Source organism: Lissotriton vulgaris, chromosome 10 (assembly GCF_964263255.1).
Source record: "Lissotriton vulgaris chromosome 10, aLisVul1.2, whole genome shotgun sequence".
In the NCBI taxonomy this organism is placed as follows: Eukaryota; Metazoa; Chordata; class Amphibia; order Caudata; family Salamandridae; genus Lissotriton; species Lissotriton vulgaris.
In genome coordinates, this window is record NC_141698.1 from 494,377,094 (window position 1) to 494,388,107 (window position 11,014).

Below are 11,014 nucleotides of genomic sequence, written 5' to 3' on the forward strand. Positions count from 1 at the left end.
GGAAAGGGAAGTAAATAAATAATTTTGAATAAACCGCCACAGAATAATGCAAAACCAGTGCCACTCGGTAAGTGGTATATTGTAACATAGCAGCTCCCTTGAGTGACGTTTTCTATAGAGAAATTGTATTGGCGATGTCGCTAATTAGGGACATATATCTAAGGTTTCAGTGTTGTGAAACGTGTTGCCTTTAGATAAGACACGCCATCCCTGACGCTTCTTGTGACAAACTGCAAGCAGGATGCATTGGCAGGTTTGCAAGCAGCTCTGCCAGATAATAGGGCTGTGCCATCTGAGCTAGAACAAACAGGTGATTAGCAGCTCTCCAGGGTGAGCGCCTGCAGCCCCGGTGAGCTCTGTGGTAGCGAGAACAAGGATATATTTACATTCATTAACGGAGCATGCGGACAAAATTAGACCACAAACAGCGGTGATGCAAACTGCACTGAAGAGTACCACTATCAGAGCACCAACGTGGCCCAGAGTAAGCGAGGGTGGAAGGGACTGGGTATCACTGACAGCAGCCCTGTCTGTTACAGCGCACTTTTATTTTATTTTAAAGAGTTTTATATAGCGCGAACTACACCTGAATCGGGTATCAGAGCGCTTTACAAGAGCACCAGTTTTGTTACCGAAAGACACATTCATTTTTGTTAGGCACGGGGAGATTAAGTGATTTGCGCAGAATCACAGGATGTTTAGCATCAGTGCAGAGACTCGAAATCGACCACACTAGCCGTAAGGCTACATCCTCTCCCCAAACTCTCAGGCAGCGGGAACGGCGGCCATATTGTAGAGGGTCTAGTATTGCCTGTTTGGTGGGAGATTGTACTGGTACACCCTGTCAATGTGTCAAGAACAGTTGAGAAAAGGGTGCCCATAAGGCAAGATGCATCTGGTTGTAGCAGGTGTCATCTGCGGGGTCGGAGATAGTTGAAGGAGGCAGATGTCATTCATGTGGAAAGCAGTAGGTGGTTGTAGCAGGGGCCATGACTGAGATGCCGGCACCATTTGTGTACTGTGCAGTAATTAACTGACGGACAGATATTCAATGGGTGGAGAGTAAGGACGTGAGGCATAGACCATTGATGAGGTGAAGGAAATGCTTAATTGTAGAAGGAAAATAAAAGTCTGTGGGGCCCATCATTTTTCTGAGGAACTCACTGCCTAATGTAGGTGTCCCTCAATACCAAGGCTTCCTAGTATTGGTTCCACCACCTTAGGGGTTCTGTGTCTTTATCTCACTCTTGCATTTCCTTTTTATCCTTGCTTTATCCCTTTTCTGCCTTTTCATGTCTCCCTTCCTCATTCTCTCTCCCCTTTCTGCCTTTCTCTCTCTTGCTCTGGATCAAAGTCAGATGATGAAAATAAGCCTCAGAAGTCCCCAGTGATGAGTGCTGATGCCCACCATTTACAACCACTATCACAAATTAAGCAGCAGGTTATTTATGAGGGAGGGGTTTGTGGGGTAGATTTGAGGCTACTCATTGGTTGTGTGGACCTCTGTAAGACAGAGGGCCTGGTTTTGATCTTGGTGGACGGGTTACTCCGTCACAACGGTGACCAATCGAAGTTGAAGGAAGGAGGCAAGAGTCTTTGGTCGAGAGCAGTTTTTTTTACCACACACTTCCATGGCCTCTGAGCACGAGTAAAATCCTTCTGTGACCCTTACCGTAAGGCAGGGCCGGATTGGCTGTTAGCGGGCACCAGGCGGTTCCCGGGTGGACCCGAAGGGTGAGGGCCGGTTTTAGACTGGTGGGGAGTTGTTTTTGTCACTGGGGTCCGGTTTTGCAGTCTTCCCGCCAGTGACAGCCCCCCCCCACCCCACCACCACCATCAGACATAATTGCCAGGGCTGGGTTGCGATCCCAGTCTGGCCCTGCGATCAGGGGGAAGGAGTGGTCCTGTTGTGGGCCCATGGACGAGGGCACCGCCATTGCATTGTACATTAAGCAGATGTAACTAGCCAGAAGTATGGACTTCCATTATGAAGTTGTGAATGTTTGTATTGTGCTTTGATGAGACTGTACAACTAACAAACAGATATTGAGAGTATCTTAAGTGCTGGAAGGGATGGAGAGGTGATATAACTGTGAGGAAGTTATGGGTTGGTGGGATCCCCCAAAGTTAGAAAAACACAACCTGGATGAGATACTTGGCTGGAAAGTATCTCTGACATGGACAGCATTTAGGGCCGCCAGGGGTCACAGCTGCTAGCTTGGAAAATAATCATGTATTGTTCCAAGTGGTGTGGATCTCCTGTGTACCTCCCACTGCCCCTGAACTTGTTGAGAGAGTAAGAAACAAATACAGGGGGGAGGAAGGAGAGAGAGGGGGGTAAAGGTATAAGGCTTTGGGGCGAAATAAGGGTAAAATAACAAAAGGAAGAAGCCACTATAGAGAGAAGGGTAAGCAATCAAGAGACAAACACAAGGGGATGTATGTTTGAGAATCAGAGAGGAATGAGAGAAACATCAATAACAGTGTGACATAAACAGGTGAAAAAGGACAGATATGGGAATAGGAGAGGAGGGAGAAAGGTAAAATAGAGTGGAAAAAAGGCAGAACAGGTGAGAGAGAGGAAACATATATTATTTGAAGATCAGTTAGAAAGAAAAAGTTAAGATAGACAGGAGGGGCGAACAAGAGTCAGCAACATGTGTGAAAGATGTGACAGATAATAGAAAGGTTAGACAGATCACAAACAGATAAGGGGAGGGTGACAGTGTGTCAAAAGTCATATGACATCACTTCCTGTGATGTCATTGGGGTCAAAAAATGTGATGCACTTCCGCTACCCCTGGCATTTTGGTAAATCGACACCCATGATCTCGGATAGCTATAGGATTATAAGTGGGCGAGGATCAACAAACACTGGCAAACATCACCAGTGGATGCAGAATACATGGATGGTAGAGGTCCAGTGACTTTATCTCTGTGGGCTACAGAGGGTCCACATTTTAATGACCTCACAAGCCTGGAGAGGGTCTGCAGTGGCCGGTGAAAGTCACCGGCATGAGTCCTCCAACCGTCCAATGGATGGAGAGCTTGAGATGATGGCTGAGGACCAGTAAAGCTTGCAGAGTATATCCAAGAACTGGCTAACCTAGGCATGGGCGAGGATCTATTGTGGCTGGAACAGAAGTGAGGGCCTCTATTGGCTGCAAAATGCCACGTGTTCCAGTGTAAGATAATCATGGAGGGCACTCCCATATTCTGGAAAGAGGGCGGGGGCTCTTGGGTGGCTGGAGACAAAGAGAGAGCGCATCATTGTTGCAAACTCTAAGAGAATCCAGGGTTTGATTACCTTTGTATCTAGCAATATTAAAGCCTACATTATTGGAGGAGAGGTATGTGTATTGTAGTGCAATGCTGTATGCTTAAATCATATGGGCTTTTAGAACATCATGAACAAAGAAATTGCTAGAATGAGTTGGTATGCAAACAATATGTTAATATATGTCAAAAACACTCAACGTCTGCAGGGGTAACCACACTTCCAAGAAGAATCTGATAAAGGAAGAACAGCTTTTAATGTATAGTTTCAAAGTAACCTGCTCAAGCCCAGCTTTTTACTTTACATTCACAGACTTGTTTTCATAACAGAATAAACAAGGGTACAACCCCCAAAATGCAAAGAAAAACCTGGACAGGAGCAGCTAGCCACACATGGACCTGGAGATGTGGCAGGCCTGTTAAGGGCAGCTTTTGTGAAGTACCAGAAGTACCATATTCAATGCTAAATCCAGAGAGAATTAACGACCTCTTTTCTCCCTTTAGCTGCTAAAGGAGGGGCTCTCATTCCCTTCACAGCCCTGCTGGTCAACAAGGGACTGCAATGCAGCTAACCTGAAGCAGTGAATGAACCTGACTCTATTTATTTCTCTATCTTATATGTATATTAACCGTTCACACCTTTCTCTCGCCTGGACCCTGCTCTGTGCATCCTTGGGACTATGCATATGCCTATATATGGCACGTGGTGCATACGAAGTTACCAAAAGTAAAAATACCATTGCGTCTATGCTCACTGGAAGAGAGGGGCAATTGGAAATGCAACAGCACTACGTGTAAAACAACTTTTAAGCAGGGCCGCTGGACTTATGCGATTCTGCCCCAGAGTTATGGATTTGCGGCATCTGCCGCATAATCTCTTATCTGCTGCATAATTTGCAGATTTTATTTTTTTTTTAAATGTGTTTTTATCTCAAATACTCCAAAAATTACTAAAAACAAGCAACCCACATTGCTGCATAGTAGAAACCCCTCCACAAAGGTTGGCTGGTCATCTTTGAGTTGTTTATTGTGGTATTTGGCAGTTAAATCGGTACTAATGAGGTGAACCTATGCCCAGACAACAATGACATGCATACAAATAGTAAAGTAATATTATCACAAAATGCGCTGCATTACGCTGCATGATTTGTCATTCATACAGCATGATGTACCGATAACTCTGCCCCATAATTTGGAGACATTTGGGATTTGTATTTCATATTTATAAATGAAATCAACTGCACTAAAGTACCAGATAGATGTTAGTAAAGGGAAAGGCTGGGGCATGAACTAGGGTGTTGCACAGAGCCATTTGGAGTTCCTATTCTAAGGCAGATGCAAGGTGTAAGAATGCGCTACTTCAATGAGGTAAATTGGGTTAGATCATTGAATAATATTTGATTGCGTTGTGTTATTATAAAATTCTTGTACTTGTAGTTTTTCACTTAAATGCAAACCCCATGTAGCAGAATTTAAAGAGAAAACAGGATTGTTTGAGTTAATACCACTTGACATGGATCAACTTCACATTAGCTGCTCTGGTAACATTTCTAGCTCAGAGATGTAGAACAGATCTTTCTTTGTTCCAGAGAACAAAAAACATCTGGCAGCCACAACTGGCAGGGCCATTGGAATTATGAGATTTTGCTGCAGTGGCATGTTCCTCATAATTATGGATTCACCACACAATCCTTAATTTGCTGCACAAAGTGCTGATTTTAAGAAAAGAAAATTGTTTCTAGCTCAAATGGACCAAAAGTTTAAAAAAAATGTGGCTGCACTTGTTGCCACAAAGGGGTATACCCTTCACAAAGGTTGACTTAATCACCTTTCTGTTGCTTTTTGCTGTATTCGAGTGTTAAACTGGTACTAGCGGGGTGAAACCTTTGCCCAGGCAGTTTTAGCATGTGCAAAAATTACACAATAAAGTAATACTATCACAAAATGTGCCGCATTACGTCACACCATTTGCCTTTGCTTGCTGTATAATTTAATCAACCCTGCCGCATAATTTGGTCCTCCACTGCCGCATAAAATTGAATTGGCCCAGAACGAAGGTAATGAGTTAGATTTGTAAAAACAAAAAAAGCACACAGAGCAATGTTTTCTGCAGAAAATGTGGAAGCGCCCTGAAATACTGTTCAGACACAATCGTGAAAAGGAAGACCAGTCTAGTCCCAGTTTACCAGTTGCATATGTTTTCCACAGTATTCAACTGCACGATTTGTGCGTATGGGCACAGAGGCAAAGCACAAAACAAGATTCATGGTTCTATTCACATACAGATAACAACTGGAACATATAGGTACCAATAGCCAACTGCAGGAAGCAACATACATTCATTTGAATGCTCTCCATAAAATGTCACTACATCCCAAAAAGCCCATACGCCAGCAACTAGATCCAGTACACCCCATAAGCAACTGGTCAAGTTCCTTCAGGGTTAGCAGAGAGTCTGTCTCCGGGAGGGGGGCAGAGTGGACTGCCCATTAACCCTTAGTGTAGATTTGACTCATTAGCCGTGCTGTCAATCCCAGATTCATTATGAGCGGAATTAATAGGGCTCCTGTGATAAATATTCCAAAGCTAAAAATGGAGTTGACAATTATAGTCAGGCCTCTGATTGACAGATTGCACACAGACCTCGGCAGCAGGTGTGTAAACCCAGTGAGCTACCCTGTCGGCCTCAAGACAGCAGCCAGACGCCTCAGATACAACGACATGTATATGTGGCACAGCCATCTCGAAAATACAGAAAGCAACTGACCATGTGGCTATAACGAGCTCCTGTTTTATAAAAGATTTCCTATAGGTATTAATAGACTTACCTTATTCTTAAAAACGGCTTTGAAGACTGAGCAGCAAACTGCCTCTCTGCTTCCGTGGAGGTTCTGGGCAGCGGAGGCACCAAGGGGAGAGGCGGCCGGGGATCTGTGGGACCAGCTGGGCACCTGTAATGCGCGAGCGGAACAGCCGTCAAGGTGTCCCTTGTGCGGGCGCTTTGCTGCTAGCCCCAGTGATGAGGAGTCATCGGTCTAGGGCTGAGGTTTCCTCTGCCCCTTAGAGTTGTGCAGGCGGTGATGGGTGGTATCGGCTGTGCAGGGGGTATCAGACCCGGCGGCGGATGTGGAGCCTCTTCATTGCTCATGCATTGAGGTTTGCTGTGCAAGTGCCTGCGGAATAGCTCTCTGCAGAACGCTTTATGCTTCTAGGCGCCAAAGAAGCTGCGTAGCCCCCGCGCAGCTGGCGATGGTGCCAGTCTCAGTGGCACGGATCCACCGGTTGCTGTGCAGTTGCCCCCGCGGGGTGAACTCCTCAGGATCCTACAGCCGAGTCAGGGCTTTTGAACAGCACCCGATGAGCACAAGTCTCTGCGCCCCTCGAGGTGTCGTCTCCGAGGGGGTGGGTGAGGGTTCTTCACTGTTAACGTCCTCCACAGCCCTGGACCTGAGAGGGACAGAGAGCAGACACGGCTCTGCCACTTCACCTTTTGAAGGGCTGCAGAGGGGAGGATGGAGAGCCCTTTAAACATATCCCAGACTGCTGATTGGCTGGTGGTATCCAGGCACCCTGCCGCCTCCTGGCCAATCATGCCGGGAATGCTGCGAAGCCCTGTCATCGCCAGGGAGCGTCTGCAAACTCCTCTTTCATGCATAGGGGTTCCTCTTGTAGTTCTCAGTGCGACATGAACCAGGTGCAAGTGTTCACATGTGCCGAGGGATACTCTGCGATGCATCCTTATTGTCAACACAGCGGCGAGAGTTCTAGAAAAAGACAATGGGTGTTCATTGACATCCCAAATAAAATATGGGCGTAGAAGCAATGATTGGAAGGACAAATAAGGCTGTAGTTTTCAAATGGAAAACATTCAAACCTTCGAACGTTTTAATTCCCAAGTTTATATTATTTTGAAAGTTTTACTTCCCAGCAAAATTCAACACAATAGCATTTAAAAATGGGAAGAATAGGATATTCAAGGATGAAAAAACAATATATTCAAGGATAAAAGGACGAGAGAGAGGAAAATGATGTTTCTCATCAAGAATAAATATGAGCGAAGACTGAATTAATAACATAAAGGGACAGGCAACAGACTGAAAAAGAATAAGGGCAGGTAAAAAGAAAAGTGAAGGTATGGGTTTTAGCACTAAAAGGGGAAAACAAATAACAAAACAATAATAAAACAAGCAAAGGAAAATGGGGACAAGAGTGGCAAACATTTAAAGAAAAGTAGAACAAATTTGAACTAAAAAGTGAAGTGAAAACAAGGCACACCCCTTAAAATGAGGGTCCAGTGATCTCATCGGTGAACTTTTATAGACACGGGGGATATTGCTTTTATTGCATACTTAGGATTAAATAAGGGTGTACACGTTTGGTTGCATTTTCAGGATATACAAGGGAAGATGCACAGTGCCATGTGCTATCTGGCGGTATCACTTCTAGACAGTCCGTAGGTGTATTTTTCTCATGTTATACAATGGATATACCTACACGGATGCAAACAGATAATTTGTTTTTCTAAAATGCAGAGGATGTAGACAGAATGGTAAAGGTGAATGTGTGTGGTAAAATATACTTGCAGTGTACACGGGCAGGTTCAGAGGGAAGTGTTTTAAAGTTAACAGTGCATATACCTACACCACATATATAAAGTAGTGCACGTCTACCACAGAATACAGGGGGACGTCCCTGTACAAGTTTAGGGGCCCTTTTTCATAGCGCAAAGAGATTATACTATCACAAGTGAAATCGGGCTCATGTATTGTACTGTGCAGGGAGTTATAGCTAGAAAGGTTCTGGGAGTATATCAATTACAGCATACACATATACAGGCGGTGAATTAAGTTGGGTTGTGGTTTACACGTATACCTGAAATCCAACTGCACAGATTCCGATGGTATATCTCTTATGGCATACAGGCAATATACTTAGGGAGATAGTCAACGTGTCTCTTATAGTATGCAGGGGGATAATTACAGAGGTGAAGGCAGTGCTTAATTTCAGCCAGTGGTTTCCGGTGCTCAGCACCAGCACTGAATTGTCAACACCAGCAATTGTGGCAGTCTGCCACATGGTGGTGCTATCTATCGAATTTAGAGATTAGTACAATAACAATTGTTTATTAATTCAAATAGATTGAAAAAGATCACCTGCTGCCCAAGCCATTCTTATAGCTTTAGGGGCCTGGAACAGTATGAATTGCTGCACTTGCAGGAGTGTGATGGTTAGTAGCTGTGTTGGTATCATCATTGGCAAGAATGTGTGGTGCATGCTGCAGTGGTCTCCCGACGAGTGCCCTGGCAATTTTTTTTTTACTAATTAATCACTGTGTGAAAGGGCATGTGTCTTGGAACATACAGGACGTTGCTAGCCACCCGTCTTACAGTATATTAGGGCTATAACTAAATAGCAGAAAGTGGTGATGTCTCTTACATGTACACAGAGAGGGCCAGGGGTATGGAGGCAATATACATAGACAGGTTCTAGAAGGCCAGTGTACAGAGGCAGGCACAGGGGTAACGCTAGACAGGTATCTAATGGTATACATTGGACACATCTGGAGCAGCAAAGGTAGACATCTGTCCTAGAGTGGTATAGAGGGCGTATACCAGTCATGCATAGGGTGCATGTCTGTTATAGTCAAAACAGGATATGCCTGTGAAGGTGATGATGCTCATGGCTAATGGGTGACTTACATAGGCAATCTCAGGTAATATTCCTCTTCAGGTGTTCAAGGATGTCCCTAGATGCTTTATTGCAGGTGTCCTTCAATATTAAAGAGATATAACGGTAGTCAGCCTGTTTACAGTCTAAAGCAGATATACCTAGAGACCCTCAATCAATCAGTAGATTTGTAGAGCGCTGCTTCTCATGCCGCGAGGGCATCCAGGCGCTGGAGACATGTCTGTTATACTGTGTGTAGGATATACTTGGCTCCACTGATAGATGTGGGTGTCGTTTCACATATTTACACTGTCACTCAGTGAAAGCGATACAGCAACCAATAGTGTTAACAATTCACGCCAATGCAGGCTAATGTTAGCGCTCTCTTACCCAGTGAGATGGACGTCATGACTTGTACTGTTTGGGATGTCTTCTCAAATAGACTCCTGAGAGGCATACAATGGGCTTTAAGGAGGAGCAGCCAGGGTAGCAGCTGCTACTCATGGTTCACCCTGTGAAATCTCTGGCACTGCCCCTGCGTCCCACGGTCTTGGTCAAGAAGGCAGTGGCAGAAACAAAAATAAACAGGGCTCTCAGAGAGTGGTTTAATAGTTGCAGTTTTCATTCCTTGCTCTTTCATTAGCCCTCTGCAGTACGGGGGCTGAGAAGGACTTTGGGCCAGATGTATGAAGACACCATTGTGCAATTCTCTAATTGGGAATCCTTGCAAATCTCAATTAGGAAATCGCAAAACAGCATGTATGAAAGTGTTTTGAACACTTTCTGCGATTTCCAGTGTGAGGCAAATGGCCTACCTCAGGAATATTAACTCCATCGGTGTGTGCGCTGAAAATTTTAAAAACCCGCGGTTCATGACGAGCTCAGCTCGTCATGAGCGTACGAGAGGCGTACTTCATGACGAGCTGAGCTCGTCATCAGCGTCGAAGGTGTTAATGAGGTAGGTCGCAATTTGAGACCGATTAGGAATCGAAAAATCACAGGGATGGTGGCCTGCCGAGGTCAGCAGACCAGCATGTCTGTGATTGCTTTTAAATAAAGCAACCTTTCTTTTGTAAAGCAGTCCGTTTTCCTCAAAGGCAGTGCAACTAAAATTATGCAATTTTGCGGCCTTCATGTTATCTGCAAAAGTATGCATTTGCCACATAAGACATCCTCTCCTGCATAATATGAGGATTTCAGCAAAACATTTTCATTCAATTGGATCAAAAGTTACTAAAAACGCGACAACATGTTTTGTAGCGCAGTGGAAGGCCCTTCGAAAAGGTTGACGAGCCATCTTTCTGTTGCTTATTTCGGTATTATTGTATCAAAGATGTACTAATGAGGGGAAACCTTTGTCCAGATAGTGTTGAAGTGTAAAATGGCAAAAATAATGATGTAATACTACCTCAAATGTGCCGCATTGCAGCACATATTTTGTCCTTCCTGCTGCATAATCTAACCAACCCTGACACATGATTTGGTCCAGCCTGCCTCACTCAACATAGGTTGTGTGAATGAATGAATGTACATGAAAGCATGGTCACATTTCAGCACAAGGTGCCACTGCTAAGCACTCTTTAGGACCATGTCAGCTCACTACAGTGCCGAGTGCTGCTCATTCAGTAAGTAGATGAATAAATAAAATGTCAAGGCCCAAAACATGTAACCCGTAGCCGCTTCCTGCCCGATTTAAAGACTCTTTACCAGGCGGGTCGTCATGGAGTACGGATGCGAATGAAACCTGATATTCAGAAACGGAGATTGATTAAAAACATTTGGGACGCCGCTGAAGCAAAGAATGGACCTCGTGGATTTAACTTTGATTGATTTTTTTGATATGAGATATTGACCAGTTATAGGTACTGGAAATCCTGAAAGACGCATCCATTTTCAACTTCTTAATTTATAAGGAAGAGTTTCATGAATAACATATTCTCACTTGATTTCAAGCCCTGATGATGTCCCTGTAAGGACGAAACGCGTAGGATGTATGCTGTAAAATAATATGCTTGACCAACCTTGGAAGTGACTGTTTTTGGATTTAAGAAAAAAAAAAGAACAAATAAAA